Consider the following 16,925-nt stretch of genomic DNA (forward strand, 5'->3'; position numbering starts at 1 on the left):
CCTTCAATCTTTCCCAAAATCAGGGTCTTTTCAAAGGAGTCAGCTCTTCGTATCAGGTGACCAAAGTATTGGAGTTTCAGCTTCAACATCAGGCCTTCCAATGAACACCCAGGACTGATCTCCTTTAGAATGGACTTGTTGGATCTCCTTGTAGTCCACGGGGCTCGGAAGAGTCTTCTCCAACACCACAGTTCAAAAGCATCAATTCTTCTGTACTCAGCTTTCTTCACAGTCCAACTCTCACATCCATACATGACCACTGGAAAAACCATAGCCTTGACTAGATGAACCTTTGATGGCAAAGTAATGTCTCTGCTTTTTTAATATGCTATCTAGGTTGGTCATAGCTTTCCTTCCAAGGAGTAAGCGTCTTTTAATTTCATGGCTGCAATCACCATCTACAGTGATTTTGGAGCCCAGAAAAATAAAGTCAGCCACTGTTTCCACTGTTTCCCCATCTATTTGCCATGAAGTGATGGGACCAGATGCCATGATCTTAGTTTTCTGAATGTTGAGCTTTAAGCCAACTTTTTCACTCTCCACTTTCACTTTCATCAAGAGATTCTTTCATTCTTCTTCACTTTCTGCCGTAAGGATGGCGTCATCTGCATATCTCAGGTGATTGATATTTCTCCCAGCAATCTTGATTCCAGCTTGTGCTTCTTCCAGACCAGAATTTCTCATGATGTGCTCTGCATATAAGTTAAATAAGCAGGGTGACAATATACAGCCTTGACGTACTCCTTTTCCTATTTGGAACCAGTCTGTTGTTCCATGTCCAGTTCTAACTGTTGCTTCCTGACCTGCATACAGGTTTCTCAAGAGACAGGTCAGGTGGTCTGGTATTCCCACCTCTTTCAGAATTTTCCACAGTTTATTGTAATCCACACAGTCAAAGGGTTTAGCATAGTCAATAAAGCAGAAATAGATGTTTTTTCTGAAACTCTCCTGCTTTTTCGATGATCCAGTGGATGTTGGCAATTTAAAGAAATGCAAATTAAAACTGCAATGAGATATCACCTCACACCAGTCAGAATGGCCATCATCAAAAAGTCTACGAACAATAAATGCCAGAGAGGGCAGGGAGAAAAGGCAATGCTCTTGAACTGTTGGAGGGAATGTAAATTGATACAGCCACTATGGAAGATGGTATGGAGATTCCTTAAAAAACTAGGAATAAAACCACTACATGACCCAGCAATCCCACTCCTAGGCATCTACTCTGAGGAAACCAAACTTGAAACAGATACATGTACCCCATTGTTCACTGCAGCACAATTTATAATAGCTAGAAAATGGAAGCAACCTAGATGTCCATTGACAGATGAATGGATAAAGAAGTTGTTGTACATATATACACAGTGGAATAATACTCAGCCATTAAAAGGAATGCATTTGAGTCCGTTTTGATGAGGTGGATGAACCTAGAACCTATTATACAGAGTGAAGTGAGTCAGGAAGAGAAAGATAAATACCATACTCTAACACATATATATGGAATCTATAAGAATGGTACTGAAGAACTAGGGCAGCAGGGAGAAAAAGACATGGAGAATAGACTCATGGACATGTGGAGAGGGGAGGAGAGGGGTGAGATGCATGGAGAGAGTAACATGGAAAGTTATATTACCATATGTAAATAGATAGCCAATGGGAATTTGCTGTATGGCTCAGGAAACTCAAACAGGGGCTCTGTAGAAACCTAAATGGGTGGAATGGGGAGGGAGATGGGAAGAAGGTTCAAAACGGAGAGGTTATATGTATAACTATGGATGATTCGTGTTGAGGTTTGACAGAAAACAACAAAATTCTGTAAAGTAATTATCCATCAATTAAAAAAAAAAAAAAAGAATACTAGAGTGGTTGTGATTTCCTCCTCCAGAGGATCTTCCTGATGCAAGTATCAAATAGACAAGTCTTATGTATCCTTAACTGTAAGTTTAGTTCAGTCGCTCAGTCATGTCCGACTCTCTGAGACCCCAAGGACTACAGCATTCCAGGCTTCCCTGTCCATCATCAACTCCTGGAACTTGCTCAAACTCAAGTCCGTTGAGTTGGTGATGCCATCCAACCATTTTATCCTCTGTCATCCCCTTCTTCTCCTGTCTTCAATCTTTCCCAGCATCAGGGTCTTTTCCAAAGAGTCACTTCTTTTACTGTGAGTGGAGTTACAGTTCACTAACTGTAGGTGGAGTATACTACAAAAAACATCGAAAAAGTATGTTCTATATCCAAAACTAATATAATATTGTATATCAATTACACCTCAATAAAACATTAAACTTTCAACAGTGAGTTTGAAATTCACCTTTTTATTAATTTCTATGTATAAAAACATCTATTTCTGCTTTATTGACTATGCCAAAGCCTTTGACTGTGTGGATCACAATAAACTGTGGAAAATTCTGAAAGAGATGGGAATACCAGACCACCTGATCTGCCTCTTGAGAAATTTGTATGCAGGTCAGGAAGCAACAGTTAGAAGTAGACGTGGAAAAACAGACTGGTTCCAAATAGGAAAAGGAGTACGTCAAGGCTGCATATTGTCACCCTGCTTATTTAACTTATATGCAGAGTACATCATGAGAAATGCTGGACTGGAAGAAACACAAACTGGAATCAAGATTTCCGGGAGAAATATCAATAACCTCAGATATGCAGATGACACCACCCTTATGGCAGAAAGTGGAGAGGAACTCAAAAGCCTCTTGATGAAAGTGAAAGTGGAGAGTGAAAAAGTTGGCTTAAAGCTCAACATTCAGAAAATGAAGATCATGGCATCCGGTCCCATCACTTCATGGGAAATAGACAGGGAAACAGTGGAAACAGTGTCAGACTTTATTTTTCTGGGCTCCGAAATCACTGCAGATGGTGACTGCAGCCATGAAATTAAAAGACACTTACTCCTTGGAAGGAAAGTTATGACCAACCTAGATACCATATTCAAAAGCAGAGACATTACTTTGCCAACTAAGGTTCATCTAGTCAAGGTTATGGTTTTTCCTGTGGTCATGTATGGATGTGAGAGTTGGACTGTGAAGAAGGCTGAGCGCCGAAGAATTGATGCTTTTGAACTGTGGTGTTGGAGAAGACTCTTGTGAGTCCCTTGGACTGCAAGGAGATCCAACCAGTCTACTCTGAAGATCAGCCCTGGGATTTCTTTGGAAGGAATGATGCTAAGGCTGAAACCCCAGTACTTTGGCCACCTCATGCGAAGAGTTGACTCCTTGGAAAAGACTCTGATGCTGGGAGAGATTGGGGGCAGGAGGAGAAGGGGACGACAGAGGATGAGATGGCTGGATGGCATCACTGACTCGATGGACGTGAGTCTGAGTGAATTCCGGGAGTTGGTGATGGACAGGGAGGCCTGGCGTGCTGCGGTTCATGGGGTCGCAAAGAGTCGGACATGACTGAGAGACTGATCTGATCTGATCTGATGTATAAAATATTACTTAATTTACAATCTACTTTTTGCACTTGGGGATACACAAGCCAGAGAGAGGTAGAATGAAAGTCACCAGCAAGTGATGTCCAGAAACTTCCTCATCTAAACATCTCTCTCTTCTCTCCTTCACTCCTCTCTAATGATCTCTATGTAAGGACTCCTACTTGATCCCTTCATGTAACTGAGTAACAATAATAATGATATCAGCCACTAACATGTTTTTCAATGTTTACCTGAGCCCTCAAACTCTTCTAATATTTTATATGTATTACTTCAATTACACCTCACAACAGTTAAATACTACTGTTTTCCTCATTTCACTATGGAAATGCAATTTAGTAACTTGCTGAAGGTCACACATCTGGTGAACAAAGACACTGGGAATCTAGCCCAAGTCTAAGTGACTTTGGAGCCCACACTCTTCACTCTCAAATGTCCCCTTTGTTTAACCTGGCACCTTCTTTGAACAGTCAATCACACCTGCCAGAATTGTACTCTTCCAATTTCAAATGCCTCCTAAAGTCAGTTCCTCAGATCTCCACCGTTTATCATCTGCCCTAGGCTCCCCATGTTTATAGGCAACTTCTTCAGAATAAATAAGGAAACAGAGTGACCAGCTCACCAGGTTTCCTGGCACTTCACCATGTTTCACACTGGAAGCCCTACCTGGGGAAACCACTCAGACCTAGACAAACCAGGATGATTGGTCATCCAGATTATAAATTGCTGCCAAATCGCTTTCTGCTTAATTAACTCTGAGATCTACTGCCAAGGTTGCTCAGTAAATCCAGTGGCAATAGGACAAAATTTCCCCCCACTCCCCTTTTTTTGTAACAATATCAAGGATACGTGTTTCAGACTCAGCAGCCTGACACAGTGCAGTGGATGTATAACATTTTCTCATGTGTAGCTATTTTTTGGTATTCTGTTTTATCAATCACTGACTTATAATGATAAACATATAACTCTACTTTTCTGCAGCAAAAAGGAATAAATACAGTGAATGACTTGGTTAGAGTTGATTTAATGACTAAAGAAAGTGTGAGGATGCCCGCAAAGAGACTTCAAAATTGATGTGACTCCCAGCTGCTATTGTGACCACTGCCACTACAAATAAAGACTCTCATAAAAGCCACCCAAAAATCAGTAAACAACTAAACCCTGGGATCAAACATCACCTGGAACATTGTTAATATGCAAATTTGGGATCCCTGTTTCACATCTACAAAGTTTCCTTTGTTGTGCAGAAGCTTTTAAGGTTAATTAGGTCCCATTTGTTTATTTTTGCTTTTATTTCCAATATTCTGGGAGGTGGGTCATAGAGGATCCTGCTGTGATGTATGTCGGAGAGTGTTTTGCCTATGTTCTCCTCTAGGAGTTTTATAGTTTCTGGTCTTACGTTGAGATCTTTAATCCATTTTGAGTTTATTTTTGTGTATGGTGTTAGAAAGTGTTCTAGTTTCATTCTTTTACAAGTGATTGACCAGTTTTCCCAGCACCACTTGTTAAAGAGATTGTCTTTAATCCATTGTATATTCTTGCCTCCTTTGTCAAAGTAACTTTGTGTTTCCTGTCTAGAGAATATCCTTTAGTATTTGTTGGAGAGCTGGTTTGGTGGTGCAGAATTCTCTCAGCTTTTGCTTGTCTGAAAAGCTTTTGATTTCTCCTTCATACTTGAATGAAATCCTTGCTGGGTACAATAATCTGGGCTGTAGGTTATTTTCTTTCATCATTTTAAGTGTGTCTTGCCATTCCCTCCTGGCTTGAAGAGTTTCTATTGAAAGATCAGCTGTTATCCTTATGGGAATTCCCTTGTGTGTTATTTGTTGTTTTTCCCTTGCTGCTTTTAATATTTTTTCTTTGTGTTTGATCTTTGTTAACTTGATTAATATGTGTCTTGGGGTGTTTCGCCTTGGGTTTATCCTGTTTGGGACTCTCTGGGTTTCTTGGACTTGGGTGATTATTTCCTTCCCCATTTTAGGGAAGTTTTCAACTATTATCTCCTCAAGTATTTTCTCATGGTCTCTCTTTTTGTCTTCTTCTTCTGGAACCCCTATGATTCGAATGTTGCAGCATTTAATATTGTCCTGGAGGTCTCTGAGATTGTCATCATTTCTTTTAATTCGTTTTTCTTTTATCCTCTCTGATTCATTTATTTCTACCATTCTATCTTCTAATTCACTAATCCTATCTTCTGCCTCTGTTATTCTACTATTTGTTGCCTCCAGAGTGTTTTTAATTTCATTTATTGCATTATTCATTATATATTGACTCTTTTTTATTTCTTCTAGGTCCTTTTTAAATCTTTCTTGCATCTTCTCAATCCTTGTCTCCAGGCTTTTTATCTGTGATTCCATTTTAATTTCAAGATTTTGGATCAATTTCACTATCATTATTCAGAATTCTTTATCAGGTAGATTCCCTATCTCTTCCTCTTTTGTTTGGTGGGCATTTATCCTGTTCCTTTATCTGCTGGGTATTCCTCTGTCTCTTCATCTTGTTTAAATTGCTGAGTTTGGGGTGTCCTTTCTGTATTCTGGCAGTTTGTGGAGTTCTCTTTATTGTGGCGTTTCCTCGCTGTGTGTGGGTTTGTACAGGTGGCTTGTCAAGGTTTCCTGGTTAGGGAAGCTTGTGTCGGTGTTCTGGTGGGTGGAGCTGTATTTCTTCTCTCTGGAGTGCAATGAAATGTCCAGTAATGAGTTATGAGATGTCTATATTTTTGGGGCGACTTTGGGCAGCCTGTATCTTGAAGCTCAGGGCTGTGTTCCTTTGTTGCTGGAGAATTTGCTTGGTATGTCTTGCCCTGGAACTTGTTGGCCCTTGTGTGGCGCTTGGTTTCAGTGTCAGTATGGAGGCGTTTGATGAGCTCCTGTCAATTAATGTTCCTTGGAGTCAGGAGTTCCCTGGAGTCGGGGATTGGACTTAAGCTTCCTGCTTCCAGTTATCGGTCTTATTTTTACAGTAGTTTCAAAACTTCTCCTTCTATACAGCACCATTAATAAAACATCTACGTTAAAGATGAAAAGTTTCTCTACTGTGAGGGTCACTCAGAGAGGTTCACAGCGTTACATGGAGAAAAGAAGAGGGAGGAGGGAGTTAGAGGTGACCCAAATGAGATGAGGTGGAATCAATAGTGGAGAAAGTGGGGTAGCCAGTAGTCACTTCCTTATGTGCGCTCCACAACTGGACCACTCAGAGATGTTCACGGAGTTATACAGAGAAGAGAAGAAGGAGGAAGGTGACAGAGGTGGCCAGAAGGATAAAAGGGGGAATGAAAAGGAGGGAGACAGATCCAGCCAGTAATCAGTTCCCTAAGTGTTCTCCACCATCTGGAACACACAGAAATTCACAGAGTTGGGTAGAGTAGAGAGGGGTTAGGGAGGAGACACAGGCGACCTGGTGGAGAAAAAGGAGAGTCCAAAGGGAGAGAGAGCAGTCAAGCCAGTAATCTCGCTCCCTAGTGAAAAATGGGTCCTGAAGATTGGGTTCTTAAAGGTACAAAATTGGTAACAAATACATAAAAGCAAAAATTAAAAATCTAGAGTAGAGTTTGGAATTTCAAAAATACGATGTTAAAGAATAGAAGAAGGAAAAGAAAGAGAGAAAAAACGAACAAAGAAAAACAAACAAGGTCGCGAAAATTATAAAGAAAATACAGGTACAAAATTGATAACTAATACCAAAAAGCAAAAATTAAAAATCTAGAGTAGAGTTTGGAATTTCAGATATACAATGTTATATAAAAGAAGAAGAGAAAGAAACAGAGGGGGGAAAAAAAGTCACAGAAATTATAAAAAAAAACTATAGGTACAAAATTGATAACATATACCAAAAAGCTAAAATTAAAAATCTAGAGTAGAGTTTGGAATTTCAAAAATACAATGTTAAAGAAAAGAAGAAGAAAAAAAAAAACAAGGTCAAAAAATTATAAAATATATATATATGAAGTTTGCTGAAGAAGAAAAAAATAGGGTCTTTTTTTTTTTTTTTTTGCAAAGTAATAGGTTATAAAAGTGAAAATTAAAGGAACAATAGAGGACTTAAAAAAATTTTTTTAATAAAAAAAAAAGAAAGAATGATCGTAAAAATAGTAAAAATATATCTAGGACTTTCTCTGGTTTTGTTGTGAATATTGTGGGTTCAGTTCATTTTTGGCTAGTTCCTTGGTCCAACTTATATTTCTCAAGATTTATAGGCCCCTTCCTATGTAGCCCGTAGTAACCACAGGGTTTTAATCTATTGCCTGTAGCTTCCAAGGCGTTTCCCTCTGTTATAACTTCTTCTGTTGGCTGGTCTCTTCAGTGTCTGGTTTCCGCCCTGACACAAAGGGGACGGTGGAGACACTTTTTTTTTTTTTTTTTTTTTTAGGCTCACTTGTTCAGTCGCGCTGTGGGGAGGGAGGGAGGGATGCTGCAAACAAGTAACACTGGCATGTGCTCACAGTGCCTCAGCCACACTGGGTCTGCCCCCACACTGCTCGGGCTCTAGGTTGTTCCGCTGGGAACCATCCGAGGCCAGCCCTGGGCTGCATGTACCTCCCAGGTCCAAGCCGCTCAGGTTCAGGCACTCGGGTAGTCCTCAGAGGCGCAGACTCAGTTGGGCCTGCGTTTTGTGCTCTTCCCAGGTCCAAGCAGCTCAGGTGATGAGGTGTTTGGCGAGTGCCAATGCTGCGACTTATCGCCTCCCCGCCACTCGGTTATCTGGGTGTAAAACCAGCGCACCTTCTCAGGCAGATATTGACCGTCCAGACCCCCAAGAAGTTTTAGTTAGCAAAGAAGCTTGCTTACAGTTTTATAGATAATGTCTCTCTGGGGCTGCGATTGCCCCCTTCCGGCTCTGGCTGCGTGTCACTGGAGGGGGAAGGTCTGCAGCCGGCTATCTCTGTTCAGTCCTTTGTTCCGTGTGCGGGCCTGGTGGTGTCTTAGGTTAGGGCTGGCTTTTCGCGTGGTAGATATCCCACAGTCTGGTTTGCTAGCCCAAATTATTTCGCTCAGATAGCGCTCAGGGTATTTACGCCAGATTCTTACTCTCAGCGATGCAGCCCACGCCGCGCCTCCCTGCCCAGCCCCCGCTTGCTAATGGTGGATGCAGGCGTCTGCGCTGCTTCTCCTCTGGGGGAGTTACCGTAGGGCTCCCAATCTGCGAGTTTTAATTGTTTATTTATTTTTTCTCCCTGTTATGTTGCCCTCTGTGCTTCCAAAGCTCAGCACAGATTCGGCAGTGAGAAGGTTTCCTGGTGTTTGGAAACTTCTCTCTTTTTAAGACTCCCTTCCTGGGACGGAACTCCGTCCCTCCCTCTTTGTCTCTTTTTTTTTTTTGTCTTTTATATTTTTTCCTACCTCCTTTCGAAGAGTTGGGTTGCTTTTCTGGGTGCGTGATGTCCTCTGCCAGCATTCAGAAGTTGTTTTGTGGAATTTACTCGATGTTTAAATGCTCTTTTGATGAATTTGTGGGGGAGAAAGTGTTCTCCCCATCCTACTCCTCCGCCATCTTGGCTCCTCCCTCTCTTTCAAGTACATTTAGAAATGAGTATAAATAAAACAGAGGAAATCAGAGTTTGGTGGACCCTCTATGGTAACATGGAATATTCCACATGTGATATTGTACTATAATTGTGTAAAATGTTACCATTGGGTTAACTATTTAAAGGATACATAGCATCTATCAATATATTATTTCTTGTACCTCCATGTGAATATACTGTACAATTTTCTCGAGAAAAACTTTAATTTACAATCTGAATTAGCAACATTTTCATAAATGATAGCTAAATGAATGTATTCTTGAAAAGTACATATTCTTTTAAACATATTTCCCTTATGAAGGACAAAATGTTCATGAAGAGTTCTTAAAAGCTGACCTTCTTATGCCCTTCAAACTCCTGTAATTCAAACACTACTCATCTAAAGGTTCAGGAGCAAAGTAAAAATTTCAGCATTCCTTATAAACTGGCATTGCTTCACTGAAACTATAAGTTTTTATTAACATTTCCATCTGTTTGAAGACACTTTAAAATAAAAACTTAAAGCCTAGCTGATATGCCTAATCAGTTCAATTCAGTCTCTCAGTCGTGTCTGACTCTTTGAAACCCCATGAACCGCAGTACCCCAGGCCTCCCTGTCCATCACCAACTCACGGAGTTTACCCAAACTCATGTCCATTGAGCCGGTGATGCCATCCAACCATCTCATCTTCTGTCATCCCCTTCTCCTCCAGCCCTCAATCTTTGCCAGCATCAGGGTCTTTTCAAATGAGTCAGCTCTTCACATCAGGTGGCCAAAGTATTGGAGTTTCAGCTTCAAAATCAGTCCCTCCAATGAACACCCAGGACTGATCTCCTTTAGGATGGACTGGTTGGATCTCCTTGCAGTCCAAGGGACTCTCAATAGTCTTCTCCAACACCACACCTCAAAAGTATCAATTCTTCAGCACTCAGCTTTCTTTACAGTCCAACTCTCACATCCATACAGTGAATAACTAATGATGAGTAAAAGCTGTAATAATAGTAGTGACTGATGATGGTGTCGGTGGTAATGACCAAGATGGTTGTGGGTGTTTGTGGTGATGCTGGTGGAAGTGGTGATGTTGATGTTAATGATGATGATGATGGATCTGTGGGTGTAAAATATTTGAAAGGATGCACTAGATTATAGTTTCTCAAGAAGCAAGTTGACTTCCCCAGTAAAAGGAAAATTAACACCCTTGGGACACTTGGGACACAAAAACACAAAAACCAGGGTCTTAATTGCTCTTTTTCTAAGGACTCCAGTCTCCGAAGTGACTCCATCCCAGGAGAACCTTTATCCATATACCCACATATTTAAACAGGTCTCCAAGTCTCCCCATCTCAGTGACCATATTCCACTTCATAAGCCTGTGTGGTCTTCTCATTTCCTATGATTTATTTCCTGACTGTTGAAACTGAGGCATATTCTAAAATTTCCAGGAGAGCATGTTCCACTTTTCATCAGCACAGGTATTTGATTACAATTTAAAGCAACTGTGTGAGAAAAACATTTCTTTCATGAACTCTTGTTTCTAATACAAGCTATTTGCAATCATGTTTACCTTCATCTCTAAGGTAAGGGTTTTTTCTTGTGTCCCACGTTCTTATGGGCAGCAATCCTAAGCCTCTGATGGTCTGCTAGAACTGGAGTAATAATTGCAGTGACTACCATCAAGTACAGGCTCATGTTTTACTATTTTATGATATTAGATAACTATGGGAGAAAATAAGTTGTTCAACAACCATTTGCAGGAATACACTGGAACTCTCCAAAAAAAGATACCCCTCATCCAGAGACAAAGGAGAAGCTGCAAAGAAACAGTAGGAGGGGCACAATCATGATAAAATAAAATCCTAAACCTAACAGGGCTAATTTCCTGTGCCTTCATCCTGTCCAGTATCCTCCACAGCAGCACCACAGAGGAAAGTTCCAAAGCCTTCAGCACTTGCAGCTCCCACTTTGCAGCCATGGGGATTTTCTATGGAATTATTGCCTTCATGTACTTAAAACCCTCCACAGCCAGTTCCCTGGCCCAGGAGAACATGGCCTCAGGGTTTTACACCACAGGGGTCCCCATACTGAACCTCCTGATCTACAGCTTGAGGTTTAAGGAGGTAAATGTGGCCACCCAGAAAACTCCAAGGGGAAAATTATTTTCAGGCACATGTCATCGTTCTTGCTCAAATTTAAGAATAAGTTCTTATGAATCCCAGAGGGAAACCCTCTGAATCCTTGCCCACCAGGGAAAGGAAACAGTCCCTTCTCTGCATGGCTGGGTGACTTCTCCTGCCTTCTTACCTCCTCCTTCTTGCCCTCTCTCTTCTCTCATCTCTATTTAAAACCAGCTGATATTATCTTTATTTTCCTTATTTCAGAAGCCTTTTCTCTATCCTGAGTCCTTTGGTAAACTCTACTAGCTAAATTGTAATTCAATATAATTTTTTTTCAAGTTTCACAGACTCACAGATAGAGAAAAAAGAGTGATTACTTGGGGTGGTGGGGTAGAAGAGAGCCAGGGGATTAAGCATATAACTACTATGCATAAAATAAATAAGCATGGCCACTAATATATAGTTACTTTAAACAGAGTCACCTATAAAAATGTGGTCCATCTGAAACAAATATAATATTGTAAATCAACTACCTTTCAATAAATTAAACTTTAGCTGAGTTCGAGAGTCATTCACTGTTTAATTTTCTTCTATGTAGAAAGTATTTCTCAGCCCACTTCCTAGTTTTTTCCACTTGGAAGTACACAAGGCAGAGAGAGGTGGATCTCAGAGTGACCAGGAAGTGAGGCCCAGAGTCTTTCTCACCTGGACTTCCTCCTCTCCTCTTTTCCACTCCTCCCTACTTATTCCTGCCCAAGAACTTCTACCTCACCCCTTTCTATGAATTTCTTAATCACAGTAATAATAATGCTAGCCACTACCATGTTTGGGGCACCTATTTGAGCCACACAACTCTTCTAAATGCGCTATATGCCTTCTTTCAATTACAATTTGCAACAGTTAGACACCATGTCTTACGTCTCCTGCGTTGGCAGGCAGGTCCTTTACCACTAGAGCCACCTGGGAAGCCCTCACTGGTGTATGCTTGTCTCAGACTAATAATACTGTACTCATTATGTCAGTTATACTACAGAAAAATGGGTCCTTTAAAAAAAAAAAAAAACAGTGCATCTTAACACCCAAAATCAATCAATAATCACAGAATGTGAGATCATATATATACATATACATACATACATACCTTTTACAAATAAAAGAAATGGAGCTAAGTCACAACTCCAAAGTATGGAATCTCCCCTCTATCCCTAAATTCACACAGCCACTGACTTACTTTCTATAACAATTTATTAGTTTTCCCTGATCAGAATACACAATACGGACCCTACGGTGTCTGATAGGTTTTGCCCAACACAATGCTTTTGAAGTCTTTCATATTGTTGCGTGTATCAATAATATATTTCTTTTTTATTAGTAGTAATCCATCGCTTCTATATATCCACAAATTGTTTCTTACCTGTTGATGGACAGTTGGTAGTTTCCAGTTTGAGTTACTGTGAATAAAGGATATATAAGAATTCATGTACAGAACTCTTTCTGAACCTATGTTTTCATTTACCTTAGATAAATATCTAAGAATTGTTTGGCCATAGGCAAGTTTAAAAGAAACTACCAAACAATCCTACAAAGAAGTTGTTTGATTTTATTTTCCATTAGCACTGTATAAGAAGTGGAGTAGCACTGTGTAAGAAGTACTATATAAGAAGCAAGGAGAAGCACTTGCTCTGCATTCTCAACAAAACGATATTGTCACATTTTCAAGTGTTAGCATCTCTAGCGGGTACATAGTGAAAGTGTTAGTCACCCAGTTGGGTCTGACTCTTTGCAACCCATGCAGTGTAGACAGGCTTCTCTACCCATGGGATTCTCCAGGCAAGAATATGTTAAGCTATATAAGGACAATGATTGCAATGAACTGAAACACACATAAAATATGGTTAAAATAGGATACTAAATATGGTTAAGATACTAAAGAAAAATAACTAACTTTCTTTGGTAGATAATCAGAAACTAAATTATTATTTTGAAAATTAGAAAATGAAGGTGAGGTAAACGTTTCTATATGAACTGTGGTGATGGATACACAATCTGTGCATGTGATAAAATTGCTTTGAGGTTAATTTACATACACACAAATGAGTATAAATAAGAATGGGGAAATCTGAAGAAGATCAATCGATATGTGGGGCTTCCCCAGTGGCTCAGAGGGAAAAGAATCTTCCTGCAATGTGGAAGATGAGGGCTCGATCCCTGGATCAGGAAGATCCCCTGGAGAAGGGAATGGCTACCCACATCAGTATTCTTTCTTGGCAAATTCCAAGGACATCCTGGGTGTGATATTGTATTATAATTCTGCAAATTGTCCCCATTGGGGGAAACTGCTTAGGGGTACACAGGATCTCTCTCTATTATTTCTTGTACCCCTATGTGAATCTACAATTAACTCAAAATAAAAAGTTTAATTTAAAAATCTTCACTAGCACCATTTTCACAGATAATATATTACTGAATGTAGTCTTGAAAAGGGCACATTCTTATCAGCATATTTTCCTTATGAATGAGAATATACAAGTGAAGAATTCTTACAAATCTACCTTCTTATGCCCTCAACCTCCTCCCATTCTACACAGTCAATCTACAGGTCCAACATCAAGGTGACAAATTTAGCACTCCTTATGAATTAACGTTCCTTTAGTGAAATTACACAGTTTTATTAAAACAGTCAACTCTATTCTTTAAATCTTTTCAAATAAGCCTTTTAATCATAATTGGTTATGCGTGATCGTGAATAACTAATTATGAGTAACAGCCATAATGACAGTGACTGACAATGGTGTTGATAATAATAACCGCGGGGGTAGTGGGGCTGGTGGCGCTGCTTGTAATGATGATACTGTGGATGGTGATGGACTCATTGACGCTAAATTACTTGAAAGGAGGCATTAGACTGTAGTTTCTCAAACAGCAAGTTGACTTCCCCAATAAAAGGAAAATTAACTCACTTGGGACCCAAGAACATAATTCGCAGCGCAAGTGTAAATCAAAACTCTAATTGTCCTTTGCGAAGGCCCACAGTCTCTGAAGTGACTGCCTCCCAGGAGAAGTTCTGCTCATATACATATAAACACACCCACACATCTCCCAACCTCATGGACCCTTTTTTCATGATGGGGCTGGCCCCTTTGAGTAACTTTAGGATTAGATGTAAATCTATATGGTTCTCTCATTTACCAATATTGATTTCCTAACTGTCAAAATCGAGGCATTTCCAAATACTTCCAGGAGACTGTGTACAGCTGCACATCAGCAGAGGTATTTAATTAGAATTTAAACAATTCTATGATGGCAAGAACCACTACAATATTGTAAAGTAATTAGCTTCCAATTAAAATAAAGGAATTAATTTTATAAAAAACAATTCTATGAGAAAAATATTTCTTTCATCACCTCTTGTGTCTGATGCAAGCTATCTCCAACCCTGTGTTTACCTTCATCTCCGGGTGGTTTTTCTTTGTGTGCTGTGTTCTTGTGGGCAGCAATCCTGAGCCTCTGATGGTCTGGTAGAACTGGAGGTAGGAACTGTAGTGACTGATATCAAATATGGGGTCATGTTTTCCTGTTTTATATTGTTAGATGATTGTGGGAATCAATAATTAAGTCAATGCTGTCTAGGATTTTCCCATCTGCACCTCACGAAGTAAATACTTTTCAGTCCGTATGGCCCTGTGATTTCTGGCAATGGTGTATTCTAGGTGGATTGTCTATGTTTATTAAGTTTTAAGAGGCAGAATTTGAGTTGAAGGGAATTTGTAAGATATTTTTAATCTATTGTTGCTCCCTGCAAGAATTTTTTCATTTTTACAATTAACAGAAATAATACTCAAAAAATCTTAGTTACCTCTGATAGCAATTATTATAAAATTAGCAATTTAACCGTCAGTAATTTAACATGTATAGTTTATAGTGAAACTCAGATTTTCTTGTCTTCATGCTGGATTTTTACACTAGAAAAAAATATATAGTTAGTGCTGAAGTTACTATTATTATAGGAATGAGACAAGGCATTATAAAGTGATACATTTAAAAAGCACGTTACAAAAATTATTTAAAATACGTGTATGCTTATACATATATAGATACATATGTGAAAGTGAAATGACATGCTCAGCAATGTTGGACTCTTTTGGACCCTGCAGACTGTAGCCTACCAGGCTCCTCTGTCCATGGGATTCTCCAGGCAAGAATGTTGGAGTCAGTTGCCATGCCCACCTCCAGGGGATCTTCCCAACCCAGGGATGGAACCTTGGGTCTTCTGCATTGCAAGCAGATACTTTACCATCTGAGCCACCAGAGACACCTAGATAACATATTTTGTTGATATTCAGTCACCAAGTCGTGTCCGACTCTTGGCAAACCCGTGGATGCCATGCATGCCAGGCCCCCCTGTCCCTCATCATCTCCCAGAGTTTGCTCAAGTTCATGTCCATTGAATCAGGGATGCATATATGCACTGAAACATTGAAAAACACCTAAAACAATAGTAATGACTAGTGCTTGTCTCCAAGGAGCCGGAAGGTTATTTTATTTTTGCTTATTTGTATTCCTGATTTTCTGCAATGCACATATACTGGCTTGGTAATTTTTCTTTTTTATTTCTTAAATTAATTAATTAGTTTATTTATTTTTGCCTGCACTGGGTCTTTGGAGTTGCACAAGGCTTCCTCTAGTTGCGTCAAGTAAAGGCTGCTCTCTAGTTCTGTGTGTGGGCTTCTCATGACAGCTGCTGATCTTGTTGCACAGCATGGGATCTAGGGCACAGGCTTCAGTAGCTGCAGAACTCAAGCTTAGTAGTTGTGGCACACGGGCTTAGTTGCTCTGTGGCATGAGGGATCTTCCCAGACCAGGGATCAAACTCATGTCGCCTGCACTGGCAGACAGATTCTTAACCACTGAACCACCAGGGAAGTCCTGATAATTTTTCTTTAATGCATCTTAAATTGGCCATAAAATCTATCATCTTTGTCCAAAAATTCAATAAGTTAACTTCACTAAATAATAATAAACTGCTACAAAGAAGCAGAGAAGGCAATGACACCCCACTCCAGTACTCTTGCCTGGAAAATCCCATGGACGGAGGAGCCTGGTGGGCTGCAGTCATGGGGTTGCTAAGAGTCGGGCTCGACTGAGCGACTTCACTTTCACTTTTCACTTTCATGCATTGGAGAAGGCAATGGCAACCCACTCCAGTGTTCTTGCCTGGAGAATCCAAGGGACGGGGGAGCCTGGTGGGCTGCCATCTATGGGGTCGAACAGAGTCGGACATGACTGAAGCGACTTAGCAGCAGCAGCAGTAGCTACAAGGAAGATAATCTAGAACAAGGTAACAGAGTTTATTTGTGTGTGTGTGTGTGTGTGTAATAAAGTTTTATTAAAGTATAAAGGAGATAGAGAAAGCTTCTGACATAGGCATCAGAAGGGGGCAGAAAGAGTACCCAGGTAACAGAGTTTAGTGGACAAATAACAAACTGGTAGACAGAAGTCCTAAGGTTTAGTTAGACCCAGTTCTGTATCTTCCTACTTTTACGCTTTTTGATAACTTATTTAAATTTTAGAGCTTCTGCTTCCTAGAGAATAGGAAAATAATATAGCATTCCCCTTTTCATGTGCTATGCACAATGTCAGACATCAAACATAAAACACATTCAACCACAACATTGCTTAGACCTCTAGGTGCGTGAATTTGTAAGGCTACACACTTCGGCCAAGGGAAGCGTTCATGATCAAAAGAAAGCAGTTTCAGTTTCAAGTTCTTCATAATTAGAAAGTCTCTGAAAAGTCACTAGTGTCTGGCACTTCAGTTTTCTCCATATAAACATTCGAATGAAAATTCTACTCTTAACACAT

This window comes from Bos javanicus, chromosome 29 (genome assembly GCF_032452875.1).
Source record: "Bos javanicus breed banteng chromosome 29, ARS-OSU_banteng_1.0, whole genome shotgun sequence".
NCBI classification, from domain to species: Eukaryota; Metazoa; Chordata; class Mammalia; order Artiodactyla; family Bovidae; genus Bos; species Bos javanicus.